Raw genomic sequence first — 14,123 nt, 5'->3', positions numbered from 1 at the left:
TGTGCATCCATGGAACTGCTAATAGCTCATTTAGCATACCTTTAATGGTACAACAGATACAGGAGGGAGTGATAAAAGGTATTATCTACCTTAAACGCTGTTGTGCATGTCTCATTCAAAGACAGAGGTGATGATACACCATCAGTCACAACTATTGTTCTTTGTAGTGCTGCAAAGACACGTCAATTAATCAATTACAGGAATAGGTTTTGATAGCAAGTTATTAATAATGAGAAGGAACTTTAAAAGACCCCAGCAAGATACCTCCAACTAAAGAACAGTTATGTGGAGGGTTGGATGGTTAAATGTAAACAAGACATAGTGAGAGGGAGCATGCTCCACTGATCTTCCTCAAAAGCTTCCTCTGACAAGTTTCCACTCAAGGAGGAACTCCAACCTACTTAACCCATGTCCTGTTTGGAGAGCGGTCTAAGTATTTAGCTCAGTGGAAGAGAAAAGGCACATCCACTCATGGCCTCGAGGAAGGAAGGTGAATGCTGCTTCAGTCTGAGCCTAAATCGAGGGGCAGTGAAAATGGCAAACTTAGTACAACGGCACATTTCCGTAACCACAATGGTTATATTCAATTTGAACTAATACTAATAATAACTTAAACTTATATAGCGCCTTTCATGGTACCCAAGGTCGCTTTACAAATAGGGAGGGGAAAAGGGGAGTGGGGGTTAGGGATCAAAGGACTTAGTGTAGAGAAATGTTTTGAGGTGCTTTTTGAACATGGGCAGGGATTGGGCAGAGCGGACGTGGAGTGGTAGACTGTTCCAGAGTGTGGGAGCATTGGCAGAGAAGTCCCTGTCCCCAAAAGTTCGCAATCTGGTGCGGGGAGTGGCCAGCCGGTCCTTGTCAGAGGACCGCAGGGAACGTGACTGAGTGTAAGGGTGGAGGAGATCTGTGAGGTATTGTGGTGAGAGTCCATGGAGAGATTTGTAGTTGAGCAGCAAGATCTTGTAGGTGATGCGTGACTTGACTGGCAACCAGTGGAGCTGTTGGAGGACGGGAGAGATATGCTGCCAGGGCTTTGTGTGGGTTAGAACCCTGGCAGCTGAGTTCTGGATGTACTGGAGTCTGCTAAGGGCCTTGGTGGGCAGTCCAGACAGGACACCGTTGCAGTAGTCCAGACGGGAGGTGATGAAGGCATGGATGAGTGTGACTGAATGCGTGAGTGAAGGCCGGAGTCGTGAGATGTTTCTGAGGTGGTAGAAGGCCACCTCAACTACAGGTCAACTACAATGACAATATGCATTAAAGTCTTTATAAGGCATATTTTCTGAACATCTAAGCAGGTCTCGATTGATCCACGCTAAGTTTATCTTTAAAACAGTACAAAGACATCTATAAAACACGGTCTTACCTCCCACCCACAATTCTCCCGTTTGCTAACGTATTTAAAAGGTATTTTCTACTTTAAATACATTTTCCTTTCTATGTAAGATAAATGTTTCTTTTCGTAGGTAAAGTGTCAAGCTTTAACCAAATAAGATGTGTCCAAATATATGATCTAACTATCTAAATATATAAAAGTTTTAATGAGAAACCCTTTTATTTTACAATGTGGCAGAGTCTTACCCCAGCGACTAGCAGTACAGTGGTAAATAGACTTTTTCTAGATTTTAACAGCCGTGAACTTCACCTTTTAAAACCTTTTAATCAGTGAAGGGTGAAGGTAAAGCCCTCGATGAGCTGGTTATTTAAACATCATAAAAAAGGCTTCTACAAAACAACCTCAGTTAGAGGCTCCGTCGTTAACTTAAAGTGTGGGCCTAAACTTCCACAATTAGCCTAAAATTGCTCTAATCATCTTATAAAGCAATAGGAAAAATAACAGACTATGAAGCAGAACCACGTCAGTGTCTCAAATCAGAAACTTCAGCGTCCAGTGATGAACAACAGCTGCTTCTTGGTCAACTAGCCAGCAAGTCTCCAGCCGAATCACAAACAAAGACAACGTGTTCCACTGCTCAAAATGATGAGTAGACAGGACCATTGCTACCTTTTCACCTCAGCTGACATGATGTTATGTCTCAGTTAGAGCTCTAAGTGAGTCAGCTCAGCAATTCTTATGGGTAAAATATTTCATAGGAATGTAATTCAAACTGATATATCTGGTCAAAGGTTTACTTTTAAGCCAAACAAATAAAAAAGCCTGGACATCAGTCATTTGATTTGGACTTGAAAGTAGGAAAGAGCATGAGGTAAGTCTTTCTACAGTTTCTTTCATTGCTTTTCTAAATGTTGACCAAGCTGGGGCATTATGCAACACACCAGGCAGGAGGTTTTACAGTTGCAGGAAAAAGCAGATTGCTTGGTCTGACCATAAACCTCTTCCTCGTAATGTAAGTGGTGCTTCTTCATCTTAACAGCACTCAACAACGAGTCAAAGGAAGCGTGTTTAACTCTCTCCGTTTGAGTGTAGGAGGCTTTGTGTCCATCAGTGGGGAGTTTGTATGTAATCCAAGTGAAATGCATTTGTGTGTGGATTTGTTTCCAGACGCCCAGGGTCCAGTCTCCGGTGTGTAGAGTTGCATGGCCGGGTCAGAGGAGAGGGATTGGGTTTGCACACTGTGAGGATTAGACGCCTGATGACTCCGAATCTGATCTGTGGGGTGGAGGGGGGAGTGGGTAAACCTGACGCCAGATCCTGCCCTATCTTCCATTTCTGAACCTCGGTCAGACTTGTCTGATCGATGAACATGAACAGATGACATTGCAGGAAATGAACATGCAGGAATACAAAGAGTTTTTCAAACCTAAAGCAAACTTTAAATATCATTTGCTGACTAATGGTGTTAGTATGGATCAGACTGAACCTGAACTTATAATGCTTACCAACACTGGGCTTTAGAGAACAGGTTTCTGATCATGTTTTATGTTCATGTTTTGGCATCTGGAGTTTAAGGAGTGCAGTCTGTTACCATGAAGAAAGGATTTGAATGGTCTTTGTTTAACTGACATAATAAATGAAATTCTTACGTAATAGAGTCCACCCAGAGCGCTGTTGTTAACTGCCAAAGTAAACGGCCACACTCTTTGAGCCAAAATGTAAAATAGAGTTAATTTATATCCTGTTCACACACTTTTCTCATTGGTTTGAATCAGATTTCAGCTCAAAGGCTGCTACGCCTCCTTTTTGACTGCATGTGTGTATTGTATGTTAGATGTGTGCTGCGATAGCTTATCATCTCTCATCAGTTGACGTCTTTTCTTAAGACTTTTATTTCGAATGCACAAAACCTCCAATGCACCGCCTGAGAATAAACCTACAAGGACTGTGTCCTGGCACACATAAAGCATTTCCATCCAGAGGAACTATAAAACCCACCGTGAAAATCACTGCTGATGCAACGCTATAGAAAATTAATGTAGCGCAAATGACATCCCCTGAAGCTCAGCTGGGTGTACATAGGCAGATAAGACTGCGTTATCAATACACACCAGAGTGTGAACCCCTGACATGACTTACTGGCACTGGCTTGAACAATAGAAAAAATAGAATAATAATAAACATAATCCCTGAATGTTTATGGGGGTATGCAGGGCTAAAATATATTTCCGTTTTGATATATTATTGATCACTCGGCAGCTAAAGAGGTATTGAGGCGGGGGCAGGAACATTTCCGTCTAGCCATAGCCATGCACGCTATAGCTGGCTGCTCCAAAGTGATTTACAGTCAGCGCGTCAATGCACACACCGAGTCCCAATTCCCTGCCCACTCACAGGCAGCACACTCATGTTCAATGGTCCCTGGAGGTGTTCTCCAGTCTGTGTGTGTGTGTGTGGTCCAATATTTACACCAAGACGGATGGAAACATACTATATCACCAGCCCCATGACAAATTACGTGAGAGGAAGGAAGAAATAATAGTGGACACACACCAACAGATGGACACCCAGCTAGGAGAACACTAGAGGCAAAAGGCTGGGGTTCCGAGTCACCTCCAGATCTAAATGTCATTCCTTAAAACACGAGAAATTCAAACTCCTTTGTTTGGACAACAGGAAGACATTCTTTGGAAAGAGGAGGGCAGAGCAGTCGTTGTGGTCTGGTCTTCACAACAGACTGCTGAACCAGTATAATCAAACTTAATCATTTAGGAGAATCCTCTATGAATGAATGAATCCTTTAGAATGTCTGTAGGAATGAATGTTCAAGAGCTATAACCCCTGAAAATATTTAATGTTCTATAAGAAGAAAGTAATGAAACATGCTCAACAGTGGAATGGATAAATGATGGGCTTAACGACAGACCTGCAACAATTAGTCAAATCAAAATATTATTCCTCAGACTCTTTTGATAACTGTTTAATCATTTCAGCCCTTCATTAATCAAACATGACAGAATGTGACCTTTTGCAGACAAATCTATTGACCCAAGAATTTCATCTGAAGATTATAAAATGGTGAAAATAATCCTTTGCAGATTTTAAAAATAGTTGAGCAGAACTGTAATCCACTCTGGATTAGAGTCTGCCAAATAAACAGGAGACTGTGTGATGAGCCACCTGCTTACTCAGGACGGCGCAAATTAAAAAGAATCCTTCACTTTGAGCGCATCTGTCATGTTTGTTATCACCCTTTTTACAGAAAGGCATCACAAGAGACGCACAGTCTGTGGTGTCGAAGCCGGAGCCATTAGCCTACAAGGGAGCGTATGAACCTGAACTCAAAGCAGACCACTTCCCCTTGTTACCAACACACTGAGTACACACACACACACACACACACACACACACACACACACACACACACACACACACACACACACACACACACACACACACACACACACACACACACACACAGAAGTGGCTGATATTTATCCATGATGAATTACTTTAAAAATGATCCTCTAGAGCTGTGACTATGGCGGAAAAAAGCAGTTGTCGGTAACAAGGCAGATGATCCACCTGGGCCTGACGCCACACACTTGACCTGAGGAAGCGTTGCCACAACAACACTCACACTCATCAGCTATAAACAGCGAGGCATGAAATATGTACAGCGGGTCAGGAAGAGGACTCAAACGTTAGGAACAAGGTGAGGAATGTAAACCTGAGCTGTGTTGCTGAAAGCAGATGTGAACATAGTGGAGATGGCTTCAAAACACATCGGGCCTCACGCGTAACACAACCAACACATGTTCTCCAGGCTGCTGAAAAGCCAACACGCATCACACCGCTGCGATCAAGTTCAACCGTGAACCTCACACGTCAACACACGGATCACCTACAGAAAAATACAACAACATTGACTACAACCCTCTTTCTCGCAGAACGGCGCTGGTAGGCCATATATTGACAGAAGACTGAATAGCTTTGCCCCGTTTCCTTTTATTCACTATTTTGGCTCGTTTATATTTTCTTCATGAACACCAATAGGAATAGACTTGCTCTCAAACTTTGTAGGAACGAGCTTGTCACCAACACAAAAAAGCACGTATCTACGTATCTAAAACTAAATGTTTTGTTCATGAAAGCACCATTCACACCTTTACCATCTTCCACCTAAAAAAGCAGACTGGAGTCGGACCCTTTGGCGTCAATTTCCTGCTGAGAATTAAATTAACTCATCAAAACAAACTACCAGTTGCTCCGGAGTATTCAAGACTGGCATCTCCAAAGAATCCAGGATTCAGGACATCGCCAAGAGAATGTGCCACAAAAAGAAGTGAGTAATTGTGTGCATACATCACGGCATGGTGAGCTGCCCAACAAGGCCAGAAACCGCTCCTTCTTGGCAGTCTGATCATTCATGTTTGCTCAACTATAACTAGAAAAGTTACTACAACTGTGGTGCTATGTTCATTTCAAACAGTTTTTTTGTTCAGTTTCCAGGGCAGGTCTGTGCTTTGTCAGAGCAGCAGCGTACTGGTTTTTCCTGTAAGCGATGTTGGGAGGATGCTAACTGAAGACAGGAGGTAGGAGAGAAATAGAAGGGCCTTCGTTCAGATTACAGCATCATCAATGATTCAGTGGGAAAAACACACCGCCGCATGCAGACAACAAACAGCCATGTTGGAGGACGACGCAGCCAGACACAAACCCATGCAGTGTATTGCACACACACAAATCCATACATGCAGACACACACGTGAACGCCTGTGTTATACTCACAACACACAAAAGGACACGCACACACACAAACACCTTGGTGCTTCTACAGCCAAGCCCCATCTCCTGATTGTACAAAAGAGTGACCTTCCTAGAAGCATGGTACAGCAGAACCGAGGGTGTATGAATCAGGGTGTGTGTGAGTGTGTGTGTGTGTGAGCTCAGAGTGAATAATATGCAATCAGTGCTGCAGGGAGGAAACACTCCCTATTTTAATTGCTGTTATTCACTTGAATACATATTTAGGGAATGTGCCAACACGTTTGAAGCGCTGTATAATTCACATGACAGAAACACGCTGCTCAACAAATCCTCATTACTGCAAGGTGTTATCCAGGTCAACATGTGTCATTATTGAGGCAGACGATACAGCCACATCATGGCAGTTCAATACATTACTCAGGAGGAGAGGGATACAAATACAGAGTGTGCACACTGATGCAGAGATGATTTGTTTGTTCACAGCAGATCTCCTCTCTCTGATCTGCTCTGCTTTCTGTCACTGCAACCGGTCACAAGTGTTTGTCTGACAAATGAAGGATGGCACATGTTCGCTGTGCTTTAGAAGAAAAAAAAACATAGTTTGATCACAACTGCCTGGAAAACTATGTCAAAATAAAAGCTCTTGATAATTCTATGACGCAAGCTTTCTTGATAAGTCATTTTGCCTTTTATGGGGCTGTTTTGCTCTGCAGTTATCGTGAGTTTTAAAATACATTAGATATCAAAGAATTGCTTTTATGGTTATGCCACTGTTTACATGGGAAAACTGCTTTCATCGTGATGTGAGAGTTTAACTCAAGAGCTTTATTATTGCTTTGAATACTGGGAAAGGAATGCCAAGGAAGGATGTAACCTGCAGCAACACTGGCTAATATATTTTTTAAAGGACAAAGTGTCATCTAGCTCACACAGCAACATGGGTGACTTTAAACATTGCATAAGGTCGCTTTTAGTCTATTGAAATGCTAGTTTCCATAATAAATCACGTGTAGAATTTAGCAAGACTGAAATATTAAGGCTACATCATTTCACACAGAGGCTAGTTGTTTTCAGGATGGAGGTATGAAATGCCAAGAAGGGGATCAGACGCATTTTTAACCCTACATATAAATAAGAGTCACTGTTAGAGTATTGAAAACATCAGGGGGGAAAGGTTTTCTACAGTCTTTGAGGCTGATACATGTTTCCGTTCACCTTCCGTTCCTGTTTGGGTCCTTGTTGGTGAAGGTTGCATTCCTCTCGGGATTGAATAGGTAGCGGTCTCTGTATGTCTAATTGAGCTGCACCTGGTCACAGTTTGTAACGATTAGCCTGTTGTACAGCCGGATGAAACAAGCTAGTGTAGAGTGCTGCTAGCGTTGAGGCTTCAGTTAGGGGTCAGCTTTAGTTCTGGCTTGCTTCCACCTCATATGTTTGGCTCTATCTCCTGCACAAAATAAAACAGACTTAAGACTTCTGGGAATACATGGGACTGTGTAAACAATAGTTTGCTGTGTTATGTAATCAATTATGTTTCAGAATTACCAATTCTGCTGTTTTTCACATCTCAGCGACTGTCTGCTGTTGCTGTATTGAGCCTTTGACCTTTAGACTCACATTTTTTAATGGTTTTCAGCAACTACTGCTCAGTGTTTTACTGCATCCACAGAAACAGAAGAGCTCCCCAGGGAAGCCTCAACAAGTTACACACTCCATTTGTGTGTGAGGATGTACACACAAGCTCGGGTTGAGACAGGGAGGATGGAAAGTGAAGCAGGAAATGGCAATCATGCATGATCAGAGGGGAATTGATAATTACAGGTCTGTATGGACATGTGAATGTGATGTGTGTGTGTGTGTGTGTGTGTGTGTGTGTGTGTGTGTGTGTGTGTGTGTGTGTGTGTGTGTGTGTGTGTGTGTGTGTGTGTGTGTGTGTGTGTGTGTGTGTGTGTGTGTGTGTGTAAAGAAGAAGGTGCCAAACTATACGAGTAGTTTCGAGTGCAGTCGTCTACATAGAAAGGAAACCATAGATGGTACCTTGACAATCCTACAAACACACAATTTCTTACTTTCACATTACATATATAACCTCAACGGGGCTTTCAGTTCCTGCTTGTAAAAGTGGAGGATTCTGCTGATATAAAGGGAAATTAAAGAGAAACAGACCGTGGTTTGAGTCCTGGCAGGCGTACAGAGAGGCACCCGAAACAGAAAGGTAAAAAGTTAAGTAAGCAGTTTCAGGTGCCAAACATTCAAAGTAATAAAGGAACAACATCAATCACTGGATGGCCTTTGTCTACGTCCGGGGCGCTTCAGCACTCTACCTGCCACTCTGCTTCTCAACACACTTCTGTCAGGGGGCCCTGCTTTACCCTAAATCTAGATGGGTTGTGAAATAGGAAGTGTTTTTTCTATTTTGGTGTTACAGCTAAACATTATATCCATTAGGCATCATATCACAATGTTAGTATGTGCGTTACAGATTCAACACAATAAAACACACCCCCACCACAGCAGTGAAGTCATGCTACAGCAACTTCTCTTTCTTGTGGTGTAGTATAGCTTTTTCAGTTTGGGAAAAATCCCTAATCACACCTGCTGTCAGGGAAGACTGATTAATCTAGCATGCATAGAAAAAACACACATTTGTATTTTCTATAACACAATTATTCCATTCTATCATAAAATGTCAAAAAATGAAGACGACATTTCTATACAGATATGGAATTTCACGGCATTATTATAAAAGCAGGTGTAAAATAAATCATTGAGTTATGCTCTCCATGTTGATTATGCATTCATATGGTTTTCTATGCAAAACGGACTACCGTAGGTGCTGCCCCTAAGGATTAGAAATAGGAAGTGGGCCCCTTGACAATCAAATTCTAATTTAACATAATTCATTTATCCTTTTATTAATACAAACGGCCAGAATGACAACCCAAAAACACAATGTGGCCTTGGCTGTTGCTGGCGCAGAGGCATTAAAACTATAAAACTATAAATCATTAATGAAGGAAGTAAATAGTTGAAGTTGAGCTCTAGAACTATAGTTCAAATGTAAGTTCCTCCAACATGTTTAAGCTCTTTTTGTGTCAGCACATCCCTGACATTTTTTTTCCCAGAACTCTACCAACGTTCACAAATAAGGTTTCTATTCATAAATCCAGCTGGTTTACCGTTAAAGTAATAAAGTCAAAGCCAAATAAGAACTGTGAACTCCCCAACAGCTTGTTTTTAAAAGGTGCTGAACGGCCACACTATGCCTCAGTTCCACCCCTCCCTCACTTTCCTGACTCAGGTATTGGCAGCACTTGTGTTAGCCTACTTTAACACAGACTGAGAAGCAAAAGGAGGAAAGAGACAAACTGTGCTAAGGGGAAAGAAGACAAATTAAAACAGGCAGTGAAAGGAATAAGGAAAAAAATGGGTTACTATACTCACCCCTATGCATAAATATCCTACTTAAATAGCTCTTTAAATGAATAATGAATAGTCTCCTCAGAAGAGCAAGATAAAGACAGATGGTGTGATGAAGAGGGACGAAGGAGAAGGACTACATCGTACAATCTGCATGCTGTGCTCGTATATTTACTTGTACTGTTCTGTCATTCTGAATTCCTTACACTACATATTATTACTCTGAGGAGATCAGAATAGAATAATTTAAATGGCTTACAATAAACAGTTTTCTCTACAAACCGAGTTAACATCATTTATATGATAATGTAGACGTGTATGACCTACAGGAAGCATTTCATTATTACCAGAAATGACAAAGAAAAGGAGGTTTTGTATTTTATGCTCATGGACTTACGAACGTACCGCAACACTAACACTGTTAGCACTAACATGAACACTGTTCCATTGTCAGAACAAAAAAACGTAATAATGGTTGAGTTTTTCTTAGCCCTAACTCTGTCAGCTGCGAGGAAGTCGAAAATGCCAGAGCTCTAACATTCCAATTCATGAACATATCGAGACATAAAGAAAAGACAGAGAGAGACTGGAGGAAGATATCATAAAGAACAAGGAGCTTATGGTGACATCAATCAGATTCTGAGCACACAAGCCCGGTGAACACACACATACAGCCAGTGCATAGCTTAAGAACTAGCCACCACTTACATTAGTAGAGTAGGTACTGTTTTGGGGGTGAATAGTTACCGTCCTGGGGTCAAATTGATGTGGGAAAAGGGAGACATGGTCTGCCTGAAAACACCTAAACATATACTCGACTCCTGAACACAGGAGTAGAAATGACGTGCACTGCACATGGCTTGTTAGCAGAGCTTTGGGAAGCTGATTGATAACGGTTCTGACAGGAGAGAATAAGATAATTGTACCGAGCACATGCTGCCTCTAGCAACACTCTGGAAAAAAGCTGCTGGTTTAATGCCCCGCTCTTCTTTCCTTCCCTACCTTGCAGAAACAAGGCAATAAAAACGTGCCCACTGTCTGACCCACTTTCCATGACAGACATAATCTCCTTCCTCAAACTCCAGCCTGTTTACCAGCCCAGCGAAGAGTAAGCCGGAGCGGGAGGAGAATGTCAAGCTCTTCAGACACAGCGGGGGGAAAGCTGCCCTCCCCGTTAAAACCACACACACACGTGCACACAAAAAGATAAATGCTAACAATTACTTAAAACAAAAGTCACCCCTCGTGAGGAACACGCTGCTCCCATCATTAAGGTTTTTAAAGGGTGCAAACAAACAAACGGCTGTTTGGCATGTTGTTGATTTGTTGGTTTGAATCTTACACATACTCACTAAACGGCAAGGTGTTAAGCACCAACTGCTGCCGTTACAGCTTTCATGTATTTCCATTGAGTCAATATGCAATAAACATAGGTTTCCACACTCATCGCAGTCTACACAGCATGTACCATATAAAGGGTATTTCATTAATGATGATTTTTTCTCGTTTGTTGCCTGTAATCTATAAATATCTCTAGGAATTACTAAAACACAATATGTATATTAGGCGCATTTCAGTGTGGAATGAGCTGGCCTCGCACTGTTATGTGGTGTGTTTCACTGTCTTTCAAAGGAAGTCATGAAGAGATATTTCATAACAAATCCTGCAGGGCAATTTGCAACCATCGCAGCATAGGTCAGATGTTCCTATCCTGAAAATGGATAAATAAAAATAATGCAACTGAATGAAACTTTTTTTTTTAAGTATACTCTTACATACATATTTATCTGACTTTTAGGAGTTATGATAGTATATCATCTGCAGGGTTTCAGGGTCTATTAGATCTCAAGCTTACAAGAATACCCAAAGATTTGAATTGATTTAATACATATTTCTTTGTTCCTGGACATTTCCGGGCCCTGCAGAGACTGGAGGCCTCTGTGTGTCCCCACAGACCGGGTTACTTAGGATGGGAGCAGCTCTGAGCCTCCATTAAGACATCAGAGCGCTCTGTGTGCTCCCGTCTGACACCATCAGCTCCGATTTCCACCCTGTAACTGAGACTCTAAACCGTGTAGGACACACACACACACACACACACACACACACACACACACACACACACACACACACACACACACACACACACACACACACACACACACACACACACACACACACACACACACACACACACACACACACACACACACACACACACACAGGCCTGCAGGCAACACACCCAAATGCAAATGTGCAGACTCAAACATGTATGTGCAACACGGCAAACACTGTGTCCCAAGAACTGTTCACACTACAGTTATCACCATTTATAGGACTGTGAGAATGCGGGCTTAAAATAGTCCGTAGACAAATATAATAAAAGATTCTCCAGCCTTCTTTATAGGTATCTGTGTTTCAACTTGACTCTGGCATAGCTCAGCACCAGAATCAGCTCACTGTTTCATGACATAGATCCTAGAGTAGCCTGATACACCAGTTGTGTTGTGCAGGAAGTTGATGTATCTCAAAGATTGGTGAAATTGAAACTTAGTTGTGGCTTCTGTATGTCTGCTGTAGTGTGAGTCAAAAGTTCGAAATGCAGAATTTAAACAATAATAAGTTCCTTAAATGCACGATTTGGAGGAATCTATCCTGTGCGAATTTAACAACCAAATCATTTTAAAAAGAGGTTTAAATGTGTTGCATTGAGCTGACACACACCTTGTGCTTGACGGAATGTGATAAGGTCTTTTCAAGGTTTATGACTAGATTATCAAAACAAAAGTAAATTACTTAATTGTACCTAGTTTTTTTTCTACTTGGTGTACTGTATTGTTAATACAATGTTAACAATACAGTACTTATTATAATATGACTGTATTATATATACAAATACAGTACATATTTATATATGATGAACAAACTTTTGAAATAAAGTTAATGCATTATTCTACCAGTCAGCAGCATTTATATTGGAGCAGTTGTAAGACTGAACGTCAATCTATATAAAGGTTTCAGTAATACAAGTAGGTCTCCTGCAAGCATTTAAATTGTTCTACTCACTGCTGGTCACTTCTATTCTATACAAGTCCTTCTACAAATCAGTCAACAATGGTTAAAACTGAAAAAATTAATGTACTGGCCACCGCCATCGGCACCAAATTTCCTGATTAATCATCACATTGACAAGCAGACAATGGAAACAGGCCCTGGTGGGGCAGATGGAGTTAAAGCACGTCTGTCTTTACTGTGACATTTCCAACACGGGGAAGGGAAGTCAGAGAGATCCCTATCTGTAACAACACTTATCACATCATGGCTTACCAGAACAGAGTGAACGAGACAGAGAGAAAGAGAGAGGGTGGGAGAGGAAAAGTAAAAGAGGAGGAGGACAGGGGTAAGAGACCCAGAGGCAGAATGAGATGGGAGAAAGAGAAACAAGGGAGGGGAGGGAAGTCATTAACTGGCAATCAAGCCTTAGTAATGGCCAGAGTCTGTGCATATGCTTAATTCCTTATCAGGCAATGTTGCTGTTCTCTCTCGAAACCCCCCCTCTCTTTCCCTGTGACAGGTCAGCAAGCAGACTGGGAGTTATGTAAAGTTATACCTGCATCTTTAAACACACACTCACAGGCACACAGATGTATCTTTATAGAGCATCTGACTTCCACCGAGATAAAACCCAAAACAGGTGCAGAGGTGAAGAAGAACTCAGATTGTAAGAATACTCTGTTACAAGTAAGAGCCCTGCATTCAAAATGTTACTCAAGTATACAAGTACAAGCATCGAAATATACTTTAAGTACCAACAGTAAAAGTACTAATTATTATAATCATTATAATCACTGATGCATTAATGTATTTATCTGGTAAAGGTGCAGCTAGTTTTAATGACTTTCTGATTTAAGTGTTGATTATATTAAGTACACGATATACCTAGAAGTACAAAGTCTCTGGTACAGTACTTGAGTACATGTACTTAGTTACTTTCCACCACTATGCATGCATGAGTGTGTGTAGGACACTTGACAGAGATCTGCAGCTGCATCGCTTACAGCACAAGCAATGTGATAGTGTAACCGGGGTCCATTGCATATGATGAAATGAGGTAGCTTTAATAAACGGTCAGTTAGTGGTCTTACAGCCGTTGGCAGGACAAAGCAGGTGACGGTTAATTAGAAGGAACGTTAAAAAGGTTGCTAGGGCTGAATTAGCCCACTAACGGTCGTGGAAAACCGTTGATGTGATTAATTAAAGGAGTCAGGTGTAAACATGTACTCACTGCGATATAAATGATGAAGTCCTTTTGTTGTCTTCAGTGCTGCTAGCTTCTCCAGCTGCAACTTGCTGAGGTTAGCGAGCTAGCTAACGCTCCACCGGCTTTAAAAAAAAAGGGATATTTCGTCTTAATTTCTCCGCTCTACGCTGTTTTTCAAAAAAATAAATAAAGCAAACCCGGTTAAAATGGAAGCCGACGAGGTGGGTTTTTTTTGTTGTCCTCTTCCCCTGGAGTTACGAGTTGTAGAGGCTTGAGACAGAATATCCTCGGTGCTGTATTTTAAATGACAGGCTCTCCGCGGTGTGCTGTCCT

At 41.6% G+C, this 14,123-nt stretch overlaps 1 protein-coding gene across 1 annotated transcript in view; it reads right to left on the bottom strand.

Annotated features, from left to right (window-relative positions):
• peli1b (pellino E3 ubiquitin protein ligase 1b) overlaps positions 1–14,123 on the bottom strand; it is a 33,508-nt gene extending 19,385 nt beyond the window's left edge. The window contains exon 1 of the mRNA XM_063875418.1: positions 13,815–14,123. The gene's annotated coding sequence lies outside the window, so the exon portion shown is untranslated. The remainder of the gene's footprint in view (positions 1–13,814) is intronic.

The sequence above is a fragment of the Eleginops maclovinus genome, chromosome 22 (assembly GCF_036324505.1).
Source record: "Eleginops maclovinus isolate JMC-PN-2008 ecotype Puerto Natales chromosome 22, JC_Emac_rtc_rv5, whole genome shotgun sequence".
NCBI lineage: Eukaryota > Metazoa > Chordata > Actinopteri > Perciformes > Eleginopidae > Eleginops > Eleginops maclovinus.
Note: the sequence above shows the minus strand (reverse complement) of the source record. Positions and strands in the feature narration are given on the sequence as shown.